Source organism: Fukomys damarensis, unplaced genomic scaffold (genome assembly GCF_012274545.1).
Source record: "Fukomys damarensis isolate Sample0158 unplaced genomic scaffold, DMR_v1.0_HiC HiC_scaffold_28, whole genome shotgun sequence".
NCBI classification, from domain to species: Eukaryota; Metazoa; Chordata; class Mammalia; order Rodentia; family Bathyergidae; genus Fukomys; species Fukomys damarensis.
Window position 1 is genome coordinate 20,193,655 of NW_022900940.1, and position 16,686 is coordinate 20,210,340.

At 37.5% G+C, this 16,686-nt stretch overlaps 1 long non-coding RNA gene across 1 annotated transcript in view; it reads right to left on the bottom strand.

Annotated features, from left to right (window-relative positions):
• Positions 1-446: 446 nt before the first annotated feature.
• The window catches only part of LOC117283624, a 64,994-nt gene continuing 48,754 nt past the window's right edge, over positions 447-16,686 (bottom strand). Inside the window, exon 3 of the long non-coding RNA XR_004514658.1 lies at positions 447-532. This is a non-coding gene — a long non-coding RNA (uncharacterized LOC117283624). The remainder of the gene's footprint in view (positions 533-16,686) is intronic.

Sequence of the window (16,686 nt, forward strand, 5' to 3'; positions counted from 1 at the left end):
CTTTAAATGTACCAATAAATTTAATGGGGACAAAGAAAGACTCCTCTCTACAGAGGTGAGAATTTGTGTAGGACACTGGCAACCATGTTAGCCTCATGCTTGAGAGGACAAGCTCTTCTGCTCAGAGTCTCTAAAACCCAGAAGAGATGATTAAAAGGCTGTGTCCTCGAGATCTGAGTGTGGTTCTCTCCAGACCAAGTCCTGCGCTCAAAGCAAGACACACTCTGCATCCAGGAGGAATGCTGCCCGGAACTTTCCTCAACTTACCTACCATTAACAAAGAAGATTGTACCTAAATACCACACCAGCAGGCTAAGCCAGCACCTCACTGGATGACCTCAATCCCAAAACACCAGTAAGAGTGTTGTTTCAAAGTAGGGCAGAGGATTGGAAGAATCTCTCAGATATTTGGAGACTTTACCAGGGAGGGAAGTACTCACACGCCAGACTCCAACAATATTCCAAAATGAATTCCCAGTTCTCATATTTTCACATGGGCAGGCTGGTGGTTTTCTTCCATCCATTTCATCACCTTTCAAAACAATGAGTTGAATTAATAGTAATGTACCCAACAGTCATGAAAGAGAAAAGACTGAAATCAATGACATTTGATCATATCATTATCTCTTATTGCTGTCATAGGACAACAGATGTGCTATATACTGTAGATGCTTAAAAACACCAGTGCCTCAACTTTCATGTGGATCACTCAAGTGCTTGATTTAAGAGCTGATGAGATAATAATTTGGCTAAGTCATCCATTAGTTTTCACTGAATGATAATCTTTCTTCTGTGTCTGTGGGTGCTCAAACAAAGAAATATTTCATGTAGCAATTTGTGGGGATCTATTGCTAAGGAGGGCTATTCTCTGAGGGTAAATCAAACATGATATTTTTCTTCCTTCACTTTTTCCATAAATACAATACCTATTTTTTTCCAGTTCTATTGATGTATAGTACAGGTCTTTCTCACACCTCAGACAAAAAAGCATATATTAAAAATATTTTTCATACATATAAGAATCAAATAATTTGGATACTTTTATTTAATAGTTAAATGACTACATATATCCCTTAAGAAATTGAGATGCCATAAATTCCTCCATATCTGCTCCTTAAAACAGAGTCAAAAACCCAATCAGTGGGTTTCAAATAGACTCTACTCACAATATGAATTATGCATACAGAATGCTATGTAAAACTTCTACATCCTGTGCTATATTCTAATAGCAAATATATGGAAACTGCTAGCCTAACCATCTGGGTGGCTTCTTAACAAATCTGTTAAGCCTCAATAATAATCCAATTAATTATTTAGCAACATTATCCTGGGTTTTTGTGTATTTTTTCACACAGAATGACAAGGTGACTGCTTATCTCCCAGGAGGACTGACCAAGTTAGATATCAATATTCTCCATGAGTTAAATCTCTAAAATGGATTCTCTATGGATTAGTCCACTTGTTATTGTTAGCAATCTTGCTAAACGTGTGAGGCCACTGAGTTCTTCTACCCCAGTTTAGAGCTATGAATCATTCCTCCTCTGACCAGCTAAAAACAAAATTAGGGTTTGTCGATATGATTGTGTGTGTGTGATATATACATGATCTTCCCTAAAAATGCTATATTAATTTTCCTAAAGGGTTCTTTTTTTATACTTAATCACCTACAGATTTTTGAAAATTTGGATGTGCTATCAAATTAGTGTATGTTTCACGATAAAAAAACATTTAGTTTGATTGCAAAATAATGAAGGAAGGAATTGGACCCTCTTCCTCTCATTTTTCGGGTAATAAGACTGAGGCTTTGAGAGATCAAATGATTTGGAGCAAGACAGCTCCATGGTACTCTGAATTTGACATTGCCACTAGCAAATCTCGTTCTTTATCCCAGTTTGTTTACTTCAAATGGGAATCACTCTGATGCCTTCCTCTGCTGATTTTTGTGCAGATTAAGTGAAATGGTTTGTATAAAGATTCTGGCACAAGACATGGACTCCGTTTTACTGCTGCAAACTACAGAGCTGTGATCACTTCTCTATATTGACTCTTAGGTGTTCTATATCGAATGGCATAAAATGTCTGTCTTGGGAAGTAAAAATAATAAAAATAAAACCAGATACCACTGATTCTCCTTATTGAGAACTAGATTTCGAGGGGAAAAGGTTATATTTTCTTCACCTTTACACACTTTGAAGGCCTGGTATAAAATACTCACTCAATTAATGATGGCAAAATGCAAATAATGGAACATAAATAACACAAAATGTGATAGTGGATCTTTTTCATTGGACTCCAAACCACTGAACATACCAGTTTATCACAGATTCTTGGACGGTTGGGGAATAATTCATACTGACAGAGGAAAAGCACTAAATATAATGATTTCCATATGACCCATGAATATGAAATTGTATTTTATCTGCAGGCTATTTCACATTTAGCTGGACAGTGAAGGAGGGATGTCCAAAGGGCCAAACCTTTTGCACAGTCCGCAGAGAAACTCAACTACTGAGCTCTAGAACATACATCCGCTCGTGTAAGATTTGGAATCAGATCTCTGTGCGGTCTTGAGTAAAAGACTGCACAAAAGATTAAAGTTACCAATGACATAACATGAGACCAGATTCCATCATCATGGTCCCTGATGTTTTTGCAAAGACAGGATCTTGTCAAGGGACCTGGAGTGGATCACAGGCACAAACCTAAAACTACCTGAATGAGACCAAAAATCAACAGAAGAAAATGGAATTACATTTACTTTCATCATTTCATGAACATGTTATAGTCTGGAAATCAAATAAGTGATTCACTTATTTGTCATCATCTGTAAAAATCTACAATCTATACTTTCCAGGGTGGTGGTGAGAAATTAAGTAACCTATGCCAAAAAACATGGAAAACATTGAGTCAGTGTGTGAACAGGAGGCCGGTGCCAAAGAGAGAGATTCATTCCTCCTACACAAGCAAGATAGCACAGAAACACAGAGCTCTGAGGATTTCTCAGAAGGCTGCAGACTGAGAACTCACCTCCAGCACTACCTCTCATACCCATCACTACATATATTTCAACCACAAACTTATTTTGCCAAGATTTGGCATTTCATCTTTCCAAAATCATAAAATGCTAAGATGCATTAACTTTGAAGATTCTTTTTACTAAAACTCTCAGGCCAAACACATTTTTTTTACTGTCTCCAGGTCTCTCAGCACGTGGATGTTTCTTTGTTCTAGGATATGCCATAGCTAGGTTTCAGATGATGTGGAGCAACTGAAAGAGTTTTTATAACTTTGTCCAAGTTCCTATTGCCAATAAACAACAGAGCCAGAGGGCACACCTAGGAATGTCTGCCTCCATACTTGTCCTTTGCCACCATGACAGACAAAAATGTTTTATGCTTGCCCTGCTTTTTGAAAAGAGGGCCATGACTTAATTGCTCTTGGAATCTCAGAATCTAGGCCCTTAAATGTATTTTCATTGAAGAATGAATAAATAAACAGTCAGCTCTAATTGCCCAAAATATCCAATGAATAGGAAGACTCACAAGCAGTAATCAACCTTATCTCAAGATTGCCTCAAAGAGGAAAAACCATGATATGTCCTACCGAGGACAGAGTTGAATAAGAACCTCCAGGATCTACTGACCTCTTCTTGGCTTTGATCAAAAGATTAATCTAATTGTGGGCTAGCTTCCCTTTGACTTTATGCTTTCCTAAACTGAGTGCTACTCAACAGAAAGATTCCGTGGCCTCGGGTAAATGATTTTGCTCAATATGGACCTTAGCATGCTTGGCTAAAAAATGAACTAAGTGCAATAATCTCTGATCTCAGAACACTCTAGGAAATGGAGACTTATCTTACCCACTAATGTGTATCCACCAGGCAGTGTCATGAAGAGGTGAAGGTAGAGGTACTGGATTCAGGATGTCTGGGTTTGGTTCCCAACACCAACTCTACCTAACCCTGTGACCATGCAAGACTACTTCTCCTCTCCTATGATAATCAAATTTTTCCTCTCATTTCTCAAAGCACTATTTTATACTTTCACAAAGAAATCAATGTACTTACAGGTTACTAAAAATACTGGCAAGGACTACTAGAAATAAGCAGAGCAAACAATGACAGAAAAGGATATTTGTGTATGGGAGGATAAAAGAGAAAGATATTTGGTGGTAAAAGAATGAGGAGAAAAATGCTGACCTTTATATTTAAATTTTGGATGATATTGAATCCACTGAGGATTCCAGTTTTAGATGCTTGTGGTTCTTAACACTGTAAACAGCATAAAAAACATGACTTTCTCCATTTGTCATCTTTTTATCTGATTATTTATAAAATATGAGACTTAATAGCAGGTAACAATTGCTTAAGAAAATATTAGTCATTCAACAGAGAATATTGAAATAAAAATTATAGAGTGTGTGTATTTAGAGTAAAATCACTGTGAATCTTAAACTAAAATAGATGATTATGATTATTCATTTCTCATATGTAAATTTTGTGAATAATCAAATGGTAAATGTGTCTAAGCTGAAAACAACTGAAAAAATAAAAGAAATCAAGCACAGTATCAACAGTCTAGTGAATGAGCAGAATTATCTAACGACATGCTTGCTTTTCAAAAACTCCTGAGAAATTTGAGCACAGCCCGTTTTAGAAGATTCACTCAGTGACATATTGTATTACTTTTACATTGCTACTTCAGTGAATTTTCATTCACTTAGTGACTTAAAATAACACATACATATTATTTTACAGTAGAAGTTTAGTAACTTGAAACTGGTTTTCACAGGACTAAAATACAGGGGTCAGAAGCTGTACACTTCTGAAGGCTATACGGGAAAATGTTCCTCGTCCTTCCCAGTTTGTAGATTGTGCCTTAACTATGCCCCTCTTTCTTCAAATCCAGTAATGATAGATTATTGAATCATTTTTCCTTTTGCTATTCCTTCTTCCACTTTTAAGGACCCTACTGATTACATTGGATTCATTCAGATGATCCAGGATAGTCTTCCTATCTCAAGGTCCTCAATTTAATCACATCTGCGCCACCTTCTGCCCTGTAAAGTAAAATATTTACAGATTGTAGGATTTAGAACATAAACAACTCTGGAGCTGCATTAATTTGACTACTACACATCTCTTTGAATATGTATTTAGTGGTTAAGAATATATACTCTGCAGGCAAAGTAGTTAAATTCAAATTCCAGTTCCCTCAATTACCAATTTGCTTATATATGATCATAGGCAGGTTATCTAATCTATTGGATCTCAGTTTCTTCCCCTTTAATAAACATGAATAATTCATAGATAACATAGTTTTAAAAGTATTATGTGTGTTAATAAACATGAAGTAATTTGAACATTTTAGGTGCTATATAATTGTTAACTATTAGAAAATAGAGGTAGCTTAGATAAAATAATCCTTTATAAAGAAAACTTCCAAATTTTGATGGTTTAATATATCTATTTCTTATTATAAAAAGTTTAAAGTTAGAACAAAAGGGAAAACATCTGCACCATGAACTTACTGCCATATCTACCCTGCTCTAGGATCTCCGAATCTTCTATTCACTGATAGTGAAATCAGTAGATGAAATGAACAACTCAAAGAAAGCTTTTGTAGATGATGTATGCAAATTATTTACATTGTTTCCTTTCAGTCACTGCAAAGCAGGATTGAAAATATGGTCTATATCAACAAAGAAAAGATGGGGAACTGTATTTGCTGAATAACGGCAGCTTCTGACAATGGGAGTAAGAAAGTAAGCATGGGGAGTGAAGCTGCAGGAACTCCTTGACCCCTTTTGCAAACATATGAACCATTTAAACCAAGGAAAAACCTAATATCCTTGAAAAAGAAGTTTTCTGGAAGGATAGGAGACTGCCATGGGATATTTGTGTAGCCTACTATATACCACTTTGAGCAAGTTGGCAGATGGAACTGTAAATTTAAGAACAATGGTTCTTTTAATTCTTTTGGGAAGATACCCAGCAGAGGGATGGCTGGGTCAAGTGGAACCTCTAATCCAGCTCTTTGAGGTATCTCCATATTGATTTCCATAGTGGTTGCACCAGTCTGCACTCCCACCAACAATGGAGGAGGGTTCCTTTCTCACCACAACCCCGCCAACATTTGTTATTGGTTGATTTCTTGATAGCAGCCATTCTTTGTGGGGTGAGGTGGAATCTCTGTTGTTTTCATCTGCATCTCTCAAATGACCAGTGATGTGGAACATTTTTTCATATATTTACTTGATGCTTTTACTTGTTTGTCTGAGAAATGTCTGTTCATTTCAGATGCCCATTTTTGAATTGGGTCTTTATATTTGAGGGTGCTGATTTTTTTGAGTTCTTCATATATTCTAGATAATATAGTCCTTTGTCTGAGGAGCAGCTGGTAAAAATGTTTTCCCACATTGTAGGTTGTCTTTTAGTTCTATTGATGGCTTCATTTGCAGTGCAGAAGCTTTTAAATAAGATGAGATCCCAGGTGTTGATTCTTTCTGCTAGTTCCCATACTACTGAGGATTTGCTCATAAAGAATCATATCACAGTAATATATGAGCACTTATGTTTATAGCAGCACAGTTTGTAATAGCTAAAACTTGGAAACAGCCCCTTTGCCCATCAATTGGAGACTGGATAAAGAAGATGTGATTTTTCTATAAAATGGAATACTACTCAGCCATAAAGAATAAGAAATTAGATTCACTCATAGGAAAATAGATACATGTTGAGGGTATACTCCTAAGTGAAATAAATAAGTCACACATATATAAATATTGAATAGTTTCTCTGGTGTGAAAAACTATAATGGTACATAAGATCCTAATGAGATAATAGACAATGTGAAATAGGAAGAAAAGGGCTAAAGGTGTAGGGGGAGTGGAAAGGGTAGGGGAAAGGTAATAAAGGGAAAGAAAAAAAACATGAAAAAATGGAAATAAAGTGCTTGTAAATAGGGAAGGGAGGAGGGGGTGAAGGGAGGGCAGGGACAAGGGGAAAAAATGAGAACCAAGACCTGTCATGTAGAGATACAGGATCCCAATGATGAATGTAACTGTACTGTATACCTAAAATGTACCGATAAACTCAATGAGAAAAAAAGAACAACAGTTCTGATGTGAATATAGCAATATAATCGCCAAATGAAACAAGGGCCACTGTGGAGATGACCAGTATTATGGTTTAGGCAATGTCCCGCAGAAATGTCATGTATTCACAGGCAGAGATTTTGGAAGGTGACTGAATCATGGAGGTACTGCATTCTTCAGTGGATTTAGTCCATCGTTAAATTCATGGCTGAGTATGCTGTTAGGCAATGGAGACCAGTTGGAGATGGGTGGCTAGGGGTGTGGTCTGGAAAGGTATATCCTTGTTCCCATATTTTCTGTTCTGTCACTGATTCCAGGCTGCCTTGAATTAACCACCTTTCCTCTGCCATGTACTTGCACCATGATGTTTCTGGCTTGCAGCCTGCTGAATGTGGACTGAATCCCCTGATCCATAAACCAAATTAAACTTGTCCTTTAAGTTGTAGGTGTTTGGCATTATGTCCCAGCAAGGAGAAAGCTGACTAATGCAAGCAACAAAATAAGTGAATCTTGATTTCAAAAGCAAATATCTGGTAGATGACTTGAGTATATATGTGTGTGTGTGTGTGTGTGTGTGTGTGTGTGTGTGTGTGTGTGTATTCAAAATAGATATGCATTCAATATATTCAAAATTATATAGATATATATGAAATCTCAACTAAAAATTGGTCAAAAAGTTTGAACAGACACTTTATCCAAGAACATACACTTGACAGAGGAGGAAAAGGTGGTGGTGCAGAGTGAGTGCCAAGAACATAGCTTCTCCAAGTCAAAGCCCCAGAATCTGACAGTTAACAACTCTGAAAGCAAAATGAGTGAATGAAGGGCACAAAGAAAATGTACAGAGGAGAAGAAAATAGTGTCCATTTCTTCAGAAGAAATCACCAAACACAGAGGGAGACTGTGCAGGTCAGTGTAGCCACACCGCGGTATTGGGCAGCACAAGTAGTTTGGCTGAATGCTGTGAAACAGAGACCAGACTTGGATTGAAAGCATTTTATGTAATCAGAGACAGCAGTGAGAACAAGTGCAAATGCTTGCCCAGCGGCCCTTCTCAGAGTCCACAAGTAGTGCGTGAGGGGGAAGGGAGTCCCTACATAGCCTACCAGAGCAGAGGGGCTGGGTCGCCATCTTGTTTTAGAAAGCCCCAGGCTTGTGCTCCAGATGGCCCCAGGGCCACCTCACTGCCAAGGACCTGAAGTGGAAAGGGGAGAGCTCCCTCACAGTAGGCTGCAGGCGACTGGACAGCAGACCAGACCGAGAGGGAGGCTGCTGAGAAGCGAAGACCAGCACTACACAGGATAGCACTAGCCACTAAGGCTAGAAGAGCCTCCTTGCTCTGCGATCGATCGGGGGACAGGAAGGGGACAACCCGCCCGCTGAGGACAGGCAGCAGCAAACAACCTTTCCCCAACCCCCACTACAACCAAGGAGCCAGTCGGTGGAGTGGAATTGAGGGAGCAGCGGGGTCCAGGAGAGACAGAGCGCTGACCTGAAAGCAGCCTTGGTTGAATCCTTGCAGGAGGATGCCAAAACAGCTAAGAGAGCGAAGTGGAGACACTGCGTGGGGCGAGGGTGTGTGAGCTGCCCCATGAATTTTACTCTTGTCCTTTTTCTTTGACTGCTGGATTTGCTTTCCAGTATGTCTGGTTTTGTTGTTGGGTTTTTGTTTTTTTGTTTTTTGCTATGGTTTCTCAGTGTGTATATGTGTGTCACTGTTGAGGTTTTTACTTTAATTTTTGTTCTGTTCTATTCATCCTCCCTCTCTCTTTCCCCAACTGTTATCACTTTATTCTATGTTTTCATGTCAGTGAACAGTGTCTTCTGCCTTTTTCTCAATATTCTTATGCTTTCTACTTTACTCTTTCTCTCCTGCACCCCTCCAGACTTGCTCCTACTATATTTCTTTTCGTGTATCTCTCTGTATTGTCCTCTATCCCTCTTTAATTCTTGCCTTACAGGGTAAAACCACTTCACTAAGGGGAAACTCATTACATACAAGTGCCTGGTTTGCACTGTATTTTGTTATAAAATGATAGAGCTTTTTGTACAGTTAAAGGCAACAAACTAACAGATACCACAGCTTGTCAGTTGCTAGGCTGTACTTGATGTTATTCTTAATGCTAACTGTATTACTTTAGCCAGATGTCACACCTGTTGTTACCAGTAGTTCTCCTTTATATGACAAAACTGTGACTGTCTGTGGTCACATCCATCACCATCATCCAGTACTAAGGGACTGGGTGCTAGGCTAAATAGATACCAACCTTGCACCTTTAACAAATTGGGAAGGTAGAATCTTGGGACAGACACAAAAACCAAGAACCACCTATACTGAGAAGTCATCTCTAAGGAATAGACACTTCCTAGAGAAACTTCCACCTATTATATGGTGTACAAAGCTATACACCATAAGAAACCCATAAGCAATAACTCAGAAAACAAAAAAAATAGAAAATGACAAGATGCAGAAGAAAAATGCTACCCCAGATAGCTAGTCCCCCAAGAATAAGTCCAGGGGATGAGACATAGGAAAATGGAAGCCACTCACTGGATCTTTCTGAATTAATAACAAACAGATGAGTCCAAAGAGAAAATAATCCTCCAGATATAAAAAGAAATGGCAATTAAAATGAAGGACATGCTCAATGAAGCTAAAGTAGGAACAGATAAAAAAAATTAGAGGAACTTTGGAAAACGATGGAAACCATGAATGCCCAACATAGAAAAAAAAATGGATCCCATGAAAGATACAAATAGATATTTGGGAGATTTAAAACTCCATAGAAAGTATTTGTAATGATTAGAACCAAAATGAGGATAGAATTTCAGATCTAGAAAACAGACTGTGGTTACTGACCATGAAAAGAAAGATGTCTTAAAAATAGCAAGAAAGCATGAAAACTCTATCCAAAAATTGCAAGATGATGCAAAGAGAAATAATACATGATTGATGGGAGTCACTGAGAATGCCAGCAATAGGGCAAATGCTATGCAAAAGCTGTCCCAAGAAGTAATGGCAGAAAACTTCCTAAAGTTGAAAAGAGAATTTGACTTACCAATAAGTGAGGCATATAGAAGTCCAAATAGCCATGAGCAAAACAAATGCATACCAAGGCACATAATAATCAAAATTCCAGAAATACAGCACAAAAACAGAATATTAAGAGCTGTTAGAGAAAAGAAACAAATCACACATAATGGAAAGCCCATCAGAATCACAGCAGACTTCTTAACACAAACCTTTAAGGGAAGGAAAGCCTGGAGTGAAGTATTTCAAACCCCAAGAGAAAACAACCTCCAACCTAGATTGATGTACCCTGCAAAACTATCTTTCAAAATCAACAGAGAAATAAAATACCTCCATGACAAAGAACAACTGAAAAATGTACAACTAACAAGCCAACTCTAAAAAATATTCTGAAGGGCATCTTAGAAAGAGATGAAGCAAATCACAATTCCAAGCACACCAATAGAAGGAAGCTACCAGGCAGAGCAAGCAGTTAAACAGGAAAGATAAGAAACAGCAGGAAAACAATATGACAAGGATAACCCAATACATATCAGCCATAGCCATCAATGTAAATGGTCTCAATTCATCAGTCAAAAGAAACAGACTGGCAGAATGGGTTACAAAGCAAGACCCAACAATATTCTGCATACAAGAAACACATTTAACTCAAAAAGACATTCATAGACTAAAAGTCAAAGGATGGAAAACAATGTTCCATGCAACAGGAACCTAGAAAAAAAACACATAACCTATTCTATTTGCAGACAATGTGAACTTCAAGCTAAGACTGATCAAAAGAGACAAAGAAAGTCAATACATACTTGATAAAGGGATTCTTCAAGAGAATATCTCACAGAATTAGAGAAAATAATTCTAAAATTCATTTGGAACCAAAAGAGACCTAAAATAGCAATGTCATTTCTAGGAAACAAAGGTAAGGCAGGGAGCATCATAATACCTGCATTAAAATTATACTACAGAACTACCCTGATAAAAACAGCATGGTGATGGCAAAATAAAAAAGACCTGAAGATAAATAGAACAGATTAGAAGATACAAAAATAACTCCCAACACACTCAGCCAGCCACCTTATCTTTGACAAAAGGGCCAAATAGGTCCACTGGAAGAAAGACAGCCTCTTCAATAAGTGGTGCTGGAAAAACTGGGTTTCTTACATGCTGAAGACTAAAACTAGACACATGTCTCTCACTACGCACTAAACTAAAACCAAAATGCATCAAAGATCTAAATATTAAAACAGAAAAACTAAATCGGCCGGAGGAGGGAACAGAAAGAACTCTTGAGGACACAGGGACAGGCAAAGATTTCATGAACAAAACCCAGACTGCACAGAAAATAATGTAAAGAATCAGCAATTGGTATCTCTTCCTATTAAAAAGATTCTTGTACTGCAAAATGTATTACCAACGTAGTGAAGAGACACAGAGTGGGACAAATTTCTAGCTAATAATCCCTCAGAGAAAGGACTAATATCTACAACATACAAAGAATTGGAAAAAAATCAGATCTCTCAAATTTAAAGGCCCAAAACAAAAGTGGATTCATCTGAAATGAAGATACTTAGATGAAATACAAATAGCAAATAAATATATGAAAAATGTTCAACATCATTGGTCATCTGAGAGAGAGATGTAAATTTAAACAACACTGAGATTCCATCTCACTCTAAAAAGATTGGCTAATATCAAGAAATCGACCAACAACAAATGCTGCTGAGGATGTGGGGAAAAAAGAACCTTACTCCACTGCTGGTTGGAGTTAGGACCAGTGCATTCACTGTGGAAATCATTGTGGAGATTCCTCAAAATGCTAGAATTAGAGGTCTATTTGACTCAGTTATTTCTCTTCTGGGTATCTTCCCAAAAGAATTAAAGCATCATACCACAATGATACATGCACACTCATGTTTGCAGTAACACAGTGTATAATATCTAAATCTTGGAAACAACCTAAATGTTGTTGATGAATGAATAAAGATGTGTGGTTTTTCTATACAACGCAGTATTACACAGCCATAAAGAAGGATGGACTTAAGACTCTGATAGCTAAATCAATGCACATTGAAGCTATACTCTTAAGTGAAATAAAATGGACATGTATGTAAATATTGCACTGTCTCTCCGGTGTAAGAAAATGAAAATGTAAATAGAGACCAAAATGTAATAGACAATGTGAAATTTTTAAAAAAAAGTAATTCAATAAGAAGGGGTCACTGGGGTGGGGGGAAGAAGGAAGGAAAAAGTAAAAATGAAAAAAGAAGGAAAAAATGGAAATGAGGCTTTTGTAAATAAGAAAAGGGAAGAGGGGTTGAAGGGAGGGGAGGAGATTGGGGGGAAAGGAATCACGATACACCATGTAAAGATATAAATTCCCTATAATGAATGTGGTCATTATGTAAATCTAAACTGTACCAATAAAATTAAACATGATTAAAATAGCATACACTTATCACAATACCAAATAAACACTCAAATAGATGCTTTTTTATCATCGGGAAAAATACAAATTAAAATCTCCATGAGGTAATACTCCACATTTACTAAAAAAGTTAAAATAGAGATTATCTCAGATGTTTGGAGGAAATGAAGATGAAATATATTTCCAGTGTACTGCTGGTGGGAATGTGAAATGATCCACCTACTTTGCATACTTGTTTGATTGCCTCCTAAAAAGGGAAGCATATGTATCTATTGGATTCACTCTGAGAGAGTTAATTTATATGTCAACTTGCCTGATTATGAATTGCTTTGATATTTGATAATATATTATTTTGGATATGAAATAAAATTTGCACTACAATGTAGATCTAATTATTTTAAGCACAATAGGTGGTAAATAAAGCCAGGAATTGTACAAATACAAGCAGAGTGATGATAATAGGGCCAACGTAAAACCTAAGGAGAGCAAACCACAGGATAAGGAGCCACTGGAGAGAGAGAAGAGGAGAATTAGGTTGTGACAAATGGCAAAGGAAAAGAAAACTTGCTGACCATGCCAAATGTTACCAAGAAATAAAAAACTAAAATGACAATGGTCATTGCAAGGAACCTGGAGGTCACTAATATTTCTCCCAGAAATAATCACTGTGAAGTGTGCAGTGCTGACCATAGATTATAATATGAAAAGGAGGAGAAAGAAGAAAGTGAGGGAGAGGAGGTGCGTGGACACAGCTCTTTGAAGGGGGCTTACTGTGAAAGGGAAGACAGGCAATTGTAGCTGAAGGCCTTCGTTTTTGTTTTTGTTCTCTTTGATGTGGTATAAAATTGACTATGTTTGCAAGCTTCAGGGAGAGAAGAGTTGAGAAACAAAGACAGGGATGATAAATGAGCAGGGAGTAAACTAGGAAACCGGAAGACTCAGCTTCCTCATTGCCATTCTTGTCAGAGTAGTGGGAAAGAATGAGGAGACAGAGGGACCCAGCTCTGCAGCATTCCAGGGCCTGAAGAACAATGCAATGTGACTGGGCCAGGAAGTCCCCCTGAAAGGCATAAAGTGTTGATTTTATGTCACTTGGCCTCACTTACAGTCATTATGAAAATTAGCCAATAGCCCAATTAACATTCTGCCTGAATAAAATGCAACTTGTGTTTCCATTTGATAGCCTGACACATTTCACTGTAGAACAGAGAGCAGAGACAATCCCAATTCTAATTAGGGTACTCTTTCATTTATATACTAACTCAAAAGGATTTAAGGTGATTAAGATTTTTAAAAATTAACCTAGTTATTTCACTCCTTCCTATGATAAGGATTAAACGCTATACAATTAAAGTAAGCAATGAGTGTGAACTATTGCACCTTGCTGCCAAACCACTCACCAGGACTCCAAATGGAGACCACAACCAGGGCTTTTCTGTGTCTAAAATAGGAAGAATAAATACGAAGCCTTGGTTAAGAGATGTGGAAAATCAGCCCTCAATTAGGCTGACTTGAGACATCACAGAAGTGCTTATGCGTACTAAAAAGCAGCTCTTTAATGTTAATGACAGTGTTTATGAATCATAATTAGTAATAAATCAATGATCATTCTTTTTAACAGGAAAAGCTATGACTTTATATATAGGATGGCAGAAGAGGCCCAGAAAAATCAATGCATTCATGCATCATAGACACCAGACTTTAAAGGGAAGCCAAAAGCTCAAGAAAAGCCAGTGACTGAGGAGAAATGTATATGGATTTACAAACTCAAACCTGAAGTTATGAAAACACCAGGCTCCATGTACTATCTCCCATGTACATTCTCCTTCACTCTTCAAACCCGGGTCCAAGATTTACATTTTTCCTTACTATTAGTTACAAGTGAACAATTATTATTAATTATTATTATTATTATTATTATTATTATTATTATTATTATTATTATTAGTGAATGATTTTTGCTATTTGTCTCCCACCATGAGAATGCATACTCCATGAGCAGAGTTTTTTTCCTGATATGGATGTAATGTTATCAGTCTGTTAACGTTCACTGGCATATGGGAGATACTCGGTAGATACCTTTTAAATGAAGAATCTAGTGAATCTGTAAATTGGATTGTATTTTAATCTGTCACATCAGCTTCATTTCCAGTGATCTTTTGGTTGCAGCCACACCCAAATGTCTCCTCTTCTACAGTTCTCCCTGCTGCTTTATGTCCCTGACTTCCACACACTTTATTCTTTGATTTGGTATCTCTCTTTATACTATCTCCCACCACACACACACACACACACACACACACACACACACACCCTCATCTACTCCAAAGACAATCTTCAAACATCAAGTGTTGCTTAAATATTTTTGTCATAGTGAACACTTTCCTCAACACCCTCACTTTTTCATTCAATATTTACGGATTTAACTGGTACTTACTTACACAAGGATTTCTGTGTGCCTGCTCTTGTGATGGGCACAGCAGAAAATCTTAACAAGCACACAAATGGAGTACAGGAATAAACTCCTGTACTCATGGAGCCTACAATATCACCACAACTGTGCCATGCTCATCTCTCTTATAGTGTCTGGCCACCTACGAAGCAATTATGGTTTACATCTGTCTTCCCCACTCGACTCTGAAGTCCAACAGGGAAACACCATTCCTTATTTATCTCAATTAAGCCAGAAACTACGATAGTGTTTGTTCCTTGATAAATGTTTGAATGAATGAAATGACTTAATGCCAAAAGGACATGGGAGAGATTGTTTCTACCCATCATGCTGACAACATACTTCCTTTCGCTGCTGGCACTGAAGGTTTCTGTGCTGTTGTCATGGCTGTTACTTTTACTCATGATCTTTTTTCTCTTTCCTCCTTTCCAATTCCTGTACTGGCTGTGACTCACTAATGGTAGTGTGCTGGGCACTACACTAGATACTATCTGTGTCTTATTTAAGCCTCACAGCAAAACTCTCAAGAAAATACATTTGTTACAAATGAGGGAAAAAAATAGATTTGTCCTTATTTTGAACAATATGTTTCTTTTCCTCTTCCCATCTCTTTCCTTTTGTACATGTCCTTCCTGTCTTAGGCTCACCAGAGGTACTTCAGTCATCCCTGATGGACAAAGTCTCTGAAGCCTCAATGTTTTCCACAGAGATCCAGGGCCACTGGGGGATTTGACTCAGTGGTTCCAACGCCTGCCTTGCAAGCACAAGGACCTGAGTTTGATCCCTGGTACAAAAAACAATAATAATAATAATAATAATAATAATAATAATAATAATAACAACAACAACAAAAACAACAATAACAGAGATCAAGAGCCCTTTGTCTGCTCTCCTTCTCCTGCTGTTTCTAAATTCACTTTGACCATAATTGTCCTACACAGATCTTGGCAAGGTAACAAGTCTAGACCACATCGATTTCCATGACAAGTGACAAATAGAACATCATGATGAGTTGTTTCTGTAAAAACCAAAAAGAGTTACAACTTAGGACAACTGTCACTGATCCTGTCCTACCTAGAGATTAACAGTAGTTCCCAGAAAAAACTAACAACAGTCAATTTTCTTCCTTCAGTCTGAGACTCATCAGAATTTGGATATGTGGGTTACATGACAGCAACTACAGTGGTCCTAGTACATAATGTCTCACAAAGACTGTCTTGTAAAAAAACTAAAAGAGTTTAATAATTAAGGCAGGAGAACATTGTTAGACTCTCAGCTTCTCCATTTGCTAGCTATATGACTTTCAGAAAACTAATCTTAATTAATGTTCAGAAAACTAATCTTAATGTGTTCTACCTCAATCACACAATGCTACCAGACCCATACACTCATTGGGGAAATTATGTAAGATAGTATTAAAAGACGGTCCATAGTCGGGTGTGGTGGCACACACCTGTAATCCCAGCACTTGGGAGGCTGAGGCAGGAGGATCACTGTGAGCTGGAGACCAGCCTGGGCTACATAGTGAGTTCCAGGTCAGTCTCAACTACATAGTGAGACCCTGTCTCAAAATACCATAAAAAAATGAGGGTCCATAATTTCTCCAAAGATGTAAATAACCTTTTTTTCTTCTTACCTTTTCCTATTTCCTTTACTTTATATAAATATAGAAATTTAAACTATAAC